We start from the raw sequence: 14,554 nt of genomic DNA, 5'->3' as shown, positions 1-14,554 counted from the left end.
GTGGCGGCGCGGGAGGTAGCAGCGGGGAACGGGGGGGAGCCCTCTCCCTCTCCCCCCCACTCTCAGCTGCAACCCCCCACTCAGCCACGGCGCCCCCCGAATCTTTTCGGCCGAGTACGGAAGTACTCGAAAATCGCGGTGCTCGGGCGATAAAATGGGCGTGGCCGAGTAGGTTCGCTCATCTCTATTATTAAGCAAAAGACAATAGGACAAGTTACACAATTTATTTCATCACAACTTATATGTTAAATCTTTGATATTTTATTGCATTCATGTTTCTTGTATTACCCTTAAAGTTTCAATAAAAATCTTTGGAATAGAAAACATTTCTCACATTCTTAACGTGAAAATGGCTTCTCTCGTGTGAATTCACAGATGAGTAAGAGTCGGTTTCTGCCTTAAATATTTTCCACAATCAGAACATGAATATGGTTTCTCCCCTGTGTGAACTTTCTGATGTACAGCAATATGTGATTTCAGCTTAAAACAGTTTCCATATTTCTAAAATGAATTAGGCTTCTCTTCTGTGTGAATTTTTTCATATTTCTTATTTATGTGTGAAAGATTTCCCATATTTAAAACATTAAAGTAGCTTCTCTACCCTGTATGAATTCTCTGATGTAACACAAGAATTGATTTTTGGTTAAAACATTTCCCACATTCAGAACATGAATATGGCTTCTCCCCTGTGTGAATTTTCTGATGTTTAACAAGAATTGATTTTCGGTTAAAACATTTCCCACATTCAGAACATGAATATGGCTTCTCCCCTGTGTGCATTCTTTGATGTAACACAAAACTTGATTTTTGGTTAAAACATTTCCCACATTCAGAACATGAATATGGCTTATCCACTCTATGAATTCTCTGATGTAACACAAAACTTGATTTTTGGTTAAAACATTTCCCACATTCAGAACATGAATATGGCTTCTCACCTGTGTGAATTCTCTGATGTAACAGAAGAATTGATTTTCGGTTAAAACCTTTCCCACATTCAGAACATGAATATGGCTTCTCCCCTGTGTGAATTCTCTGATGTAACAGAAGAGCTGATTTTTGTTTAAAACATTTCCCACATTCAGAACATGAATATGGCTTCTCCTCTGTGTGAATTCTCTGATGTTTACCAAGATTTGATTTTAGGGTAAAACATTTCCCACATTCAGAACATGAATATGGCTTCTCCCCTGTGTGAATTCTCTGATGTCCATCAAGATTTGATTTTAGGTTAAAACATTTTCCACATTCAGAACATGAATATGGCTTCTTCACTCTATGAATTATCAGATGTTTAACAAGATATGATTTTAGGTTAAAACATTTCCCACATTCAGAACATGAATATGGCTTCTCCACTCTATGAATTCTCTGATGTTTAACAAGATTTGATTTTAGATCAAAACATTTCCCACATTCAGAACATGAATATGCCTTCTCCACTCTATGAATTAATTGATGTTCACCAAGATTTGATTTTAGGTTAAAACATTTTCCACATTCAGAACATGAATATGGTTTCTCCACTCTATGAATTATCTGATGTTTAACAAGATATGATTTTAGCTTAAAACATTTCCCACATTCAGAACATGAATATGGCTTCTCCACACTATGAGTTCTCTGATGTTTAACAAGATATGATTTTCGGTTGAAACATTTCCCACATTCAGAACATGAATATTGCTTCTCCTCTGTGTGAATTCTCTGATGTTTAATGAAATTTGGTTTCTGTGTAAAGCATTCATGACATGAATAAGACTTCCTCCCTGTTTGAATTCTCTGATGTAACACGAGATGTGCTTTTCGGTTAAAATGTTTCCCACATTCAGAACATGAATATGACTTCTCTCCTGTGTGAACTTTTTGATGTTTGACATCTGTTCTGTAAATGTTTTTTGGTTTAACAATCTGTAATGAATCAGAAGATGGAACCTGTTTAGAAGAATCAGAAGATAGATTTTTGCTATGAAGTACTGAGGATATATTTGTGATAATAGGAAGCTCTTCATATGTATCTTGTATGATACCAGGATCTTCCACTTTCAAATCTTTTGTTGTCAGATGTCTCTTTGAGCTCCTGGGTTTTTCATCTGCCAAGAAAAAAATGGATTTTAATATTTTTGAATATAACAATATCGGGGTCGGGCGGAAAACTATATGGCATAGCTCAAAGAAATGAATTCCCAAACAGATATGTCTGATACTTGAGTGATTTAAGTCTCCCTGTATAGGAAAAATCATTCCCTCACTCTGAATGCCTTGGTTGGGGACAGCCATACACACAGAAGATTTAGTATTGGCGGACTTGGAGTATAGTGGCCAGGGACACCAGGATGGGCGCGGTTTGTAGGTCAGCAAGGATTTTTTGTTATCCAAGGTCCGGGCCTGGAGCGGCAAAAGAAACAAAACTGAAGCCTTTTCTTCTGTACAGAACCACACATGGCTGGCTTTGTTTTGTGGTAAATGAAAACTCTTACCAACAGTAGCTTCAGAAATAATATTGGCTAGTCAAGAATGGGTGATGAAAATCAGTGCCACCTGGGTTAAGGACAAAGGAGAAGCAGTCCTCCAGCATCCCTATTGGCTGTAGCCGCATGAGACTCTGCTACCCTCCAGCGGGACCACCACAGTGGTTTCCTAAGCTGTAAGGAGGCCTGCAAAAAAGGAGAAAATTGAACTATCTCCCATAGCGAAGTCCTCATACCACCCAGAAATATGCCACGCCAAGGACCATCTGCGAGTCGGGTTGGTATAGGTAGAGAGGTCTCGGTGGGTGGGTTGGAAGTGAAGAAAGATGGTTGTAGTGCCGGTGGTAATAAGAAAGTGGAAGAAAGAAAGGGAGGAGAGAATACTCACCTCAGTGGAGTGAATACTCAACTAACTGCCATAGACAGTAGTGCTCTGAGACTCTAAGCTAAAACTGATTTTTTTGCTTAGTGTCCACCTCCTAGTGGCAGTAGCTATACCCATGGTCTTCAGCTGTGTCTCCCAATGCAATGGTTGAGAAATAATTTTTTTTAAAATTAGAATTATAAATATCAAAAGTAAAATAAAAAAATCTACAAATTGGTATCACTACATCCATGAAGGTCTACTGTGAGGTACTGAGGGGCGTGATAGTGGATGGTCGCTATGTCGCCCCTAGGTTCCGTTATTATGCCTAGTGGGGCTGGAGGAAGTCCATGTCTCGCTGTTTGAGACATGAAAATCCAGGAGTGCAATGTAATCTCCAGACAGTAGTTGCTGGAGGTCTTTTCTTTAAAAGTCTTTGGGCCTGGATTTTTGGAATGGATGTCCGGTTGGTAGGGTGGCCATCCATTCCACTTCCTCTACTCCAGGTTATGTGCAAGGTCAATCAGCACAGGTGCTGAGGCTGAGTCAGGAAGAGGTCTATATAAGTAGCAGTGTGCACTGACACAGGAAAGACTTGAGGGTTTCTGGACCCAGGCAGACTGAGATACCTGCTGGAGGTAAAAGCCCTGTTGTGTGGTGCACCTGCTGAACGTGACCTGTACAGGCAGGGACGGCCTATTATCCTATTGCTGGACTGTTGTTTTCTTGACTAAAGCGAAGGCTGGATTTGTTTTGATTTTCTGGACTGAAATAAACGCAGGTCACGCCTGCACTGGGACTTTAAATACTTGTCTCCGTCTCTGACTGTCGCAAACCCGCACTCTACCGAGCCGTCTTCCCACACTACTAGATCTCCGTCAGAAAAGAAACAATAGGCAGTGGATGAATTGCATTATTTTTGGTCACTGCAAGAAAAAAATTGAATGAAAAGCTAACAAAAAGTTAAATGTTCCCCAAAATGGGACCAATGCAAACTACAGGTCAACCAATAATAAATAAATAAAGCGAGCCATCACACAGTCCTATGAACGAAAAAATGAAAATAATAATGAGGGTAAAATATAGCGTTAGAAAGACATTTTATTAAATAAATAAATTTAAAAAAGCAAGCCGTCATACAGTTAGGACATTTTTTCTATTTAATTTTTAAGCATTACTATACATAAAAGAGCTGTATGAATTTAGTATCACTGTACTCGTACTGACCCTCAGAATAAAGACATATCATTTTTACTGCACCATGAAAACCACAGAAATGACCCCCCACTAGAGATGAGCGAGCACGAAAATGCTCGGGTGCTCGTTACTCGAGACGAACTTTTCGCGATGCTCGAGGGTTCGTTTCGAGTAACGAACCCCATTGAAGTCAATGGGCGACCCGAGCATTTTTGTATATGGCCGATGCTCGCTAAGGTTTTCATTTGTGGAAATCTGGGCAATTCAAGAAAGTGATGGGAACGACACAGCAACGGATAGGGCAGGCGAGGGGCTACATGTTGGGCTGCATATGAAGTTCACAGGTCCCACTATTAAGCCACAATAGCGGCAAGAGTGCCCCCCCCCTCCCAACAATTTTTACTTCTGAAAAACGCTCATTAGCAAGGCATACCTTAACTAAGCACCACACTACCTCCAACAAAGCACAATCACTGCCTGCATGACACTCTGCTGCCACTTCTCCTGGGTTACATGCTGCCCAACTTCCCCCGCACGACCCAGTGTCCACAGCGCACACCAAAGTGTCTCTGCGCTGCCCTCATGCCACACGCTGACCTCATAGCCACACCACCCTCACGTCTATTTATAAGTGCGTCTGCCATGAGGAGGAACCGGAGGCACACACTGCAGAGGGTTGGCAGGGCCAGGCAGCGACCCTCTTTAAAAGGGGCGGGGCGATAGCCCACAATGCTGTACAGAAGCAATGAGAAATCCAATCCTGTGCCACCTCCATCAGGAGCTGCACACGTGGGCATAGCAATGGAGAACCCATGTGCCACACACTATTCATTCTGTCAAGGTGTTTGCATGCCCCACTCAGACCGGGGTTTTTTATAAATAGTCACAGGCAGGTACAACTCCGCAATGGGAATTCCGTGTGCACCCACAGCATGGATGGCTCCCTGGAACCCACCGGCGGTACATAAATAAATCCCATTGCAGTGCCATGGACAGCAGAGCTTACGTCAGATTAAATGCAGGTGGGCTTCGGCCCACACTGCATGCCCCAGTCACACTGGGGTATTTTATAAGTAAACACAGGCAGGTACAACTCCCTATTGTGAAGTCCCTGTGGACCCACAGCATGGGTGGCTCCCTAGAACACACCGGCGGTACATAAATAAATCCCATTGCAGTGCCCAGCACAGCTGAGGTGACGTCAGGTTTAATGCAGGTGGGCTTCGGCCCACACTGCATGCCCCAGTCAGACTGGGGTTTTTTATAAGTAGACACAGGCAGGTACAACTCCCTATTGTGAAGTTCCTGTGGACCCACAGCATGGGTGGCTCCCTGGAACCCACCGGCGGTACATACAGTAAATAAATCCCATTGCAGTGCCCAGCACAGCTGAGGTAACGTCAGGTTTAATGCAGGTGGGCTTCGGCCCACACTGCATGCCCCAGTCAGACTGGGGTTCTTTAGAAGTGGACACATGCAGTTACAACTCCGTGTGGACCGACAGCATGGGTGGGTCCCAGGAAGCCACCGGCGGTACATAAATATATCCCATTGCATTGCCCATCACAGCTGAGGTAACGTCACATACAATACAGGTGTGCTTCGGCCCACAATGCATGCCCCAGTCAGACTGGTAATATGTACCTTAACAGTAACCGCGTTGCTGGGAATGTGGTGGCGACTGCGGACCTAGTAGCGCGGTTTTATTTAGTTGGTTTTCGGAATGTGGCCAGGATTAAGTGGGCCGTGGCGGGGGGATGGTGGGGGGGCTCTCTTGTTGTGTCGGTAAAGGTGAAATTCTTGGACTGCCACCAGACGGACCAATGCAAAGGTATTTGCCAAGAATGTTTTCATTGTTGGAGGAGGAGGGGGATGTTTTTGAGGCACTACGTGTCCTCTCCACGTGTCCGTGGTTATATGCACCTTAACAGTAACCGCGTTGGTGGGAAATGGCTTCGCCACCATCATGTCTTTGGGAAGCCTCCGTTTCCACACCCCAGTGACATAGCATTAGCAGGGGTATAGGTAGAGCCCAGAATTAGTAACACTTCAACGGTAGCATTAGGGACAGGCCCCAGTAACATATCACTATCAGCATTATAGGGGGAGCACAGTCTTAGTTCCATTTCAGTAATAGTAGCAGTCAAGACAGGCCCCAGTAACAATTCCGAAGCAGCAGTATAGGGGGAGCACAGTATTAGTTCCATTTCAGTAGTAGTAGCAGTCAAGACAGGCCAAAGTAACATTCCCGTTGCAGCAGTTTAGGGAGATAACAGTCTCTTTCACATTTCAGTAGTTGCAGTATAGACAAGGCCCCAGTTACATTTATGTAGCAAAAGTGTAGGCCAACCCCACACACCTTCCTGTACCATGAGTGCAGGCGAAGCCCATAAACATTACTAGGATTACACTGTAGGCGAGGGCCCAAAAAAATTGGTGTACCAACAGTACTAATGTACCTCAGAAAAATTGCCCATGCCCAACCAAGAGGGCAGGTTAAACCCATTAATCGCTTTGCTTAATGTGGCTTAATTTGTAGCTAGGCCTGTAGGCAGCCCAGTTAAAATACAAATTGGTTCAGGTGCAAGGTTCAACGCTTTAATGAGAATTGAAACGTATAAACATTGTTTACTAAAGTAATATGACTGAGCCTTGTGGGCCTAAGAAAAATTGCCCGTTCGGCGTGATTACGTGAGGTTTCAGGAGGAGGAGCAGGAGGAGGAGGATGAATATAATACACAGATTGATGAAGCTAAAAGGTCCCCGTTTTTGATGGTGATAGAGAAGGATGCTTCCATCCGCGGGTGCAGCCTACGTATTGTTTAGGTACCGCTGCTGTCCGCTGGTGGAGAAGAGAAGTCTGGGGAAATCCAGGCTTTGTTCATCTTTATGAGTGTAAGCCTGTCGGCACTGTCAGTTGACAGACGGGTACGCTTATCCGTGATGATTCCCCCAGCCGCACTAAACACCCTCTCTGACAAGACGCTAGCCGCAGGACAAGCAAGCACCTCCAGGGCATACAGCGCGAGTTCAGGCCACGTATCCAGCTTCGACACCCAGTAGTTGTAGGGGGCAGAGGCGTCACGGAGGACGGTCGTGCGATCAGCTACGTACTTCCTCACCATCCTTTTACAGTGCTCCCCCCGACTCAGCCTTGACTGGGGAGCGGTGACACAGTCTTGCTGGGGGCGCCATAAAGCTGTCAAAGGCCTTGGAGAGTGTTCCCCTGCCTGTGCTGTACATGCTGCTTGATCTCCACGCCTCTCCTGCTACCTGGCCCTTGGAACTGCGCCTTCTGCCACTAGCACTGTCGGATTGGAATTTTACCATCAATTTGTCCGCCAGGGTCCTGTGGTATAGCATCACTCTCGAACCCCTTTCCTCTTCGGGTATGAGAGTGGAAAGGTTCTCCTTATACCGTGGGGCGAGTAGTGTGTACACCCAGTAATCCGTAGTGGCCAGAATGCGTGTAACGCAAGGGTCACGAGAAAGGCATCCTAACATGAAGTCAGCCATGTGTGCCAGGGTACCTGTACGCAACACATGGCTGTCCTCACTAGGAAGATCACTTTCAGGATCCTCCTCCTCAGGCCATACACGCTGAAAGGATGACAGGCAAGCAGCATGGGTACCCTCAGCAGTGGGCCAAGCTGTCTCTTCCCCCTCCTCCTCAGGCTCCTCCCCCTCCTCCTTCTTCTCCTCAACGCGCTGAGATATAGACATGAGGGTGCTCTGACTATCCAGTGACATACTGTCTTCCCCCGCCTCCGTTTCCGAGCGCAAAGCGTCTGCCTTTATGCTTTGCAGGGAACTTCTCAAGAGGCATAGCAGAGGAATGGTGACGCTAATGATTGCAGCATCTCCGCTCACCATCTGGGTAGACTTCTCAAAGTTTCCAAGGACCTGGAAGATGTCTGCCAACCAGGCCCACTCTTCTGTAAAGAATTGAGGAGGCTGACTCCCACTACGCCGCCCATGTTGGAGTTGGTATTCCACTATGGCTCTACGCTGCTCATAGAGCCTGGCCAACATGTGGAGCGTAGAGTTCCACCGTGTGGGCAAGTCGCACAGCAGTCGGTGCACTGGCAGATTAAACCGATGTTGCAGGGTCCACAGGGTGGCAGCGTCCGTCTTGGACTTGCGGAAATGTGCGCTGACCCGGCGCACCTTTCCGAGCAGGTCTGACAAGTGTGGGTAGCTTTTCAGAAAGCGCTGAACCACCAAATTAAAGACGTGGGCCAGGCATGGCACGTGCGTGAGGCTGCCAAGCTGCAGAGCCGCCACCAGGTTACGGCCGTTGTCACACACGACCATGCCCGCTCATCTCTACCCCTTCCCCAAAGTGGTGCAGCTGTGGTCCTTTTCCCACTTTTTTAAAAGCAACGCAAGTTCATGTTCCTTATGGGGTCTAAAAAAATAGTAAGAATAAGTTTTTAAAATTTTACCAATTACTAAAATAAATATAAAGTAATAAAAGTTTAAAAAAAAACCTTTTGCCACATTTATAATAAAATAATGTAAATAATATATCAAAAATATATATTTGGTATTGCTGCATCCGTAAAAGGCCGTCCTTTCAATGTAACGCATTATCTACCTTGTACAATGAACGTCATCAGAAAAAATAAGTAGAATTTCTCTTCTTTGGTCGCCCCGTCTCCAAGAAAAAATGTAACAAAAAGCAATCAATAAGTCCTATGCATTCTAAAATGTTACTAACAGAAACTCCAGGACGTCTCGCACAAAATGAGCTACAATAATGTCTACGGAAAAATACAAAGGTTATGGCAGTCAGAAGATGGGAAGAGAAAATAACATACAAAAATTAAATATCTTTCAAAAAATAAAAGTAGTACAAAAAAAACGATATAAGTTGGCATTATAGTAATCATTCTACGCCGTAGAAACAGGACGCGCTCAAAGATGACGGAATTTCATTTTTTTCCCCATTTCACTCCACTTAGAATTTTTAAAAAGTTTTTCACTACATTATATGATATATTAAATAATTCCACTGAAAACTACGACTCATCCTGCAAACAGCAAGCCCTCAGACATACATGTCAGGGATAATAATAGAGTTATGAATTTTACAAACGGGGAATGAAAAAACAAAAATGGAAAAAAGGGCTGCGTCCTTGAGGGGTTGATATGGATTTTTTAAAAAGCTGCTATCTGGAGTCTCCATGTGCCGGACTGAAAGTTTTACTCTTCATGTGATTTAAATGTTCCCTTAATTCTTTAAGTAGTGAATAATGAAAACAAATGTCTTTGTCTGAATAAGGGAATATATAGCTGAAACCCCGACAACACAGACTCTTTTCTACATGTAGTCTCACCTGGAGGGTCATCTGTAGGAATCCCCTCCTTACACGGCTGATCCCCCCTCACATGTGTCTCTGAAGCATCAATAGGGATCGGATCTTCCTCCAGTTTCACCAGCTGTGAAATAAATATTGTAAAAGTCATCACACAGTTGGAGAAGTCGTGTGGAAGGTTTTATATGGGCAGAAAAGGTCATTAATTAGTATGAGGAGCCAGAATGACATGACAGCAGAAGTGCCAATTTGAGAGTGCGGCAGCATTCACGGGTGCAGAGAAAGTAGCAAACTTTTATACTCTCATGGTAAAAACTGCAGCGACGTTTCGATCCCCAATAGGATCTTTTTCCAGCTTGACAGAACCAGAAAATACTGATAAGATGCGGAGATCTAATGTCTGCGGTCGGCTGTAATTCTGCCATCTCCAGCTTTCTCATTACACAAGTATCAGTCATATAATAAGACTGAACACAAGACCTTCCCAGCCGTCCTACAGACCAGAGGGGAGATTTCATGAGACCTTCTCTCCATCTACCTGATCATCCTGTGGAAGAAGAGGCCGGGGACATCTCTCCGCTGCTGCTCCCTTACTGGATCTACCTGCAGAAAACACAGACGGCCACTGAATTCATTCTCTACATACAAATAATAAAGGCTGTGTGGATTTAGTCCTGTTTATTACCTGGGGATGGGGGGGACTGGTGGTCCGCCATCATGACATCCTTGTACAGATCCTTGTGTCCTTCTAAATACTTCCACTCCTCCATGGAGAAATAGACAGTGATGTCCTGACACCTTATAGGAACCTGACAACACAATGATAACGTCATCAACCAGACACGTTATACCACCATAGCGTTACTGTATAATGTCCCAGCATTCCCAGCAGCGTCACCTCTCGAGTCAGCAGCTCAATCATCTTGTTGGTGAGTTCTAGGATCTTCTGCTCATTGATCTCCTCTAGTATCAGGGGGCGAGGTGGAGGCCCTGTGATTGGGCTCAGGGGACTTCTCCATTCCCCAGACACTGGGGCCTGACAACCATCACTAGTCTTCTTCACCCCCGTATAATCCTGTTTATGGGGAGATACAACCATAAATATCACTGCAGATATTCCCAAAGTCCTTCGTGTCTCCAGTTATGGCCAACAATTATTAAGATTCTCCTCACATCTGTGTTCATTATCTCCGTTGTTCTACTCAGTCACAGGAGCAGAAGAACAAAATGATCAGAGTTTTGGTTCTGTTTGAGGACAGACAATAATGATCCCCAACTACCTCCAATTGCCTTATAGTAGATCTGTTGGGTTTCTGTCATTCTACCAGAACAAACGGCTCTATTATTTTCCCAGCATTTATGATGAATCGGCAGTAAATCCTCTGCCGTAGATGTGACCAGAGACTGACATAGATAAGAATGATGGAACGTGACGTCATCCCCAGAATCTCTTACCTCTCCTGTAAGCTGGAAGAGTATCTCTAGGGTGAGGTTGAATATACTCTCCGCCCTCTTGTCCCGGTTCCTCTCCATCCTTGTTGGGTCAATCAGGAATATTATCTGAGATAGAAGATATCAGCCGAGGATCCTGAACGGAGAGAATACGAGACACTGTAAACCACTCCAAATCTCTGGATTATAGGGGATTCAAAGACGGCTATAAATAAGGGTGTATTTACACGGGCGATTTTCAGTACGATTTCTGTGTGTTGCGAGATGAACAGAAATCACACATGAAAAGAGCCATTATTTTACATGAGTGATTTTTCTCTAAGAGCTTGAGATAGAGAGATCGCAGCTAATTTTGGCTCGGTATCGCTCATTATTTTCTATGGAACTGAAAACAAAGTTGCCGCACACTGGCGTGCTGTGTGATGTTTATGGTTCAATATATATTTTATTGAAAATACATCAAAATTACAGAATACTTCCAAATCGAATTGAGGAAATCCCTACAATCGGGGAGGGGTGTATATAGACTCAAAAGGGCACCTTTGGATGCCTGATAGTTCTCGTCGTCCTCCACTTGAAAATCTACAAATCTCCTCTCTGGGAAATCCCAGATCAGATTCAGACAATGAGTGACGTAGGGTTTGTTAGCAAATTATCACTAGGTAACAAACACTTATATTCTTATGCGTATACATATATCTCCGGTACGTGGGGACGAGGAAAATGGATCCACCCAAGTCCCAAGACATACATCCTATCAGTACTGCTTCATTGCTTAGCATGCAGAGAGAAGAAAAAAAAAGAAAAAACAAAAAAAGAGAAATAAGATGAGAGAGAGATAAAAAGGGTTAAAACACTAGAGATGAAGAAAGGAGCTAGAGGGAAAGAGTAGGGCTTATCAGCCCGGCGGCGGCGACCCGAGTGTGAGCTCCATCTAAGGTAGTGTCTCAGATTAATTGTATTTGGGGTGGTATTACACCATTAACCAACCAGGAGTCAAATTTAGCAGAGGAACGAAAATTTATCCAAGTCATCCATGTAGCATAGTGGCTGGCGAATGTAGTGTCGTCTCTATCTCTCAGTTCTTCCATATACCTAATGTCGTCCATGGTCTTTACCCACATTAAACGTGTAGGAGTCGTCGTAGTGTTCCACAACTGTGATATCACCTGTCTCACCGCTAGAAGAAAAAACCTAAGTAGCCCCTTCTTGATCACGGCCATAGGGCCTGGAATGGCGGAGAGGAGGGCAATCTCTGGGGAAAAAGGGACCTCCGCAGCAGTAAGGGTGTTATATAGTGTGTTTACATCGTTCCACAGAGGGGAAACCAGAGGGCAGCATCGATCCTAGGCTGTTTAGGCACCTCCAGTAGTTGCTACCAACATTGGGGTACATCTTGGCTAAGCGCGCCGGAGTGTGGCACCACCTAGATAGGAGTTTGTAGTTCAGTTCATAGTGTCTGCCTGATATGGACATCTTATGAGTCATGATAAACTATCTGGACCAGTCGATTTCTTCAAGGTGCTGGTTCAGCTCCCTCTTCCAACTTCTCTTAAATCTCACCCCACCGTCTAGCGCATCCCTGGCTACCAATATGCCATAGACCGCGGAAATCTCCCCTTTCCTTTCAGGGGATGTAGTGCACATCTCCTCAAAAGGGGTGGACTGGCGCGTGACCTCCGAGACCTGATCTTGTGAGTGGATGAAGTGGCTTAACTGTAGATATTGGAACCACGCACCAGCCAATGCCCCCCCTCTCCTAACAGTGTTTCCAGTGGTTTCATTCCACCCGTTGTAGTGACGTCCCTAATTCTGGGGACGGGGATCCCTATCTTGCCCAGAAGGGGTAAGCCTTGCGCACCCAGTGGGAAATCCGGGTTACCCACCAGAGGTGTCCAGGGGCCAGGCATCGAAATTAAGCCTACTTTTACCGCAAAGCCATCCCATTGCTTCAAGATAGTCTCCAGAAATGGAGAAACCACCATCCCCTGACGTCCAAGGCCCCCTCTTAGCCAAAACACGCCTTGCGCTTTAAAAAGGGCTGAGTCCTGCTCAAGCTCCACCCATCGTTTCGATGATCTTCTGAGCATTAAGTCCAGTATGCACTTACTCAGTGCCGCTCTATGGTATTTAGCAAGGCCCGGGAGCCCCACCCCTCCCATCTCTTTTTTTTGCGTTAAGATTTTGTAGCTCAGTCTGGGTCTTGTTCCATTCCATACAAATTTCACTACGGCTCTTCTAAGGCATGTGAAAAAGCTTTTTGGTGCCTGGATCAGTAGGGTCTGGAACAGGTAGAGAAACTTGGGAAGGGCGTTCATTTTTATCGCGTTAATCCTGCCAAACCACAACAAGGTCAGGGATCGCCACTTCTCCAGGTCCCTCTCCAGCGAGGAGCAGAGGGGCCCGTGATTAAGACTGAGCAAGTCATCCACCTTGGCAGAAATATGGATATCCAGATATTTGATATGGTCCTCTTTCTATTTCAAAAGGGAATCGATATTTTAGGAGGGTGACTTTTGAGGGGGGGGGGGGTTATATTTAGGATTTCTGATTTGTTTATGTTTATTTTAAAGTTGCTAAATTGGCTATATCTTTTGAATTCCTGTAATATGGCTGGGAGACAAGTTTGGGGGCTAGTCAGGTAAACGAGTAGGTCATCCGCGACCGACGCTAGCTTGTCCTCTGAGTGTGGAGTTGGGAAGCCTTTTATGTCTGGGTTCTGTCTTATAGCGTTTGCGAGGGGCTCCATGACTAAAACATATAGGGTGGGTGACAGGGGGCAACCCTGTCTCGTACCGTTGACAATGTCTATCGGGGATGAAAGTCTACCGTTGACTCGTATCCATGTGGTGGGACCATTATACAGCGCCAAGATCCAACTCCGTAACCTAGGTCCCAGCCCCACTTTTTGGAGGATGCCTTCCAAGAAGCCCCAATCCACTCGGTCAAATGCCTTTTCGGCATCCACCGAAAGAAGGCATAGGGGAGTTCCCTCCTGCTGGGCCCTTCCAATCAGAGACAGGGTCTGTATGGTATTGACACAAGCCTCATGGCCCGAGACAAACCCCACCTGATCTCCATGAATTAGCCCTGGCACGAGGGGTTGCAATCGGGAGGTAATGATTTTTGCAAAGATTTTAGTGTCCACATTTAATAGGGAAACTGGTAACTTCCACACTGCAGCGGGTCTTTACCAAGCTTTGGGAATACCGTTATAATTGCTTGCAGTGCCTGGGGTGGGAATGGGCAAGACCCGGAAATAGCATTAAAGGAGCGACGAAGTAAAGGAGTCAATAGGTCCCCACAAGTCTTAAAGAATCTAGAGGTAAAGCTTCTGGGCTTTTACCGATTTTCAGTTTCTGAATTCCATCAAGGATCTCCCGCTCCGAAATATCAACCTCGAGTGCCTCCGACTCCCCGCCAGAGACAGGGCCCAGGCCGTGGACATCCAAGTAGGACACCATACCTGAGTCCCCAGACCCATTGTGACCTATTTTGTCCCTGCGAATATTGTAGAGCTCTCAATAATATTTATGGAAACAATCCACTATCCCCGCACTGGCATGAACTTTCTCCCCTCCTGAGGAATTTAGTGCAAATATGTATGAGTGAGATTCTCTCGGGTTAAGTGGCCTAGCCAGGCGCTACAATTGTTTCCATACTCGTAATATCCTCCTCTCATTTTATCTCTAGCGCATAGTGTGGCCTGGTCCATGATCGCTAGAGTCTGCTGGCGCAATAGAGAAATTTCA

At 45.2% G+C, this 14,554-nt stretch overlaps 1 pseudogene; it reads right to left on the bottom strand.

The window, feature by feature from the left end:
- Positions 1-238: 238 nt before the first annotated feature.
- LOC136626713 (zinc finger protein 91-like) overlaps positions 239-14,554 on the bottom strand; it is a 105,073-nt pseudogene continuing 90,757 nt past the window's right edge.

Source organism: Eleutherodactylus coqui, chromosome 4 (genome assembly GCF_035609145.1).
Source record: "Eleutherodactylus coqui strain aEleCoq1 chromosome 4, aEleCoq1.hap1, whole genome shotgun sequence".
NCBI classification, from domain to species: domain Eukaryota; kingdom Metazoa; phylum Chordata; class Amphibia; order Anura; family Eleutherodactylidae; genus Eleutherodactylus; species Eleutherodactylus coqui.
The sequence above is the reverse complement of the archived record's forward strand: the minus strand, read 5'-3'. Positions and strand labels throughout refer to the sequence as shown.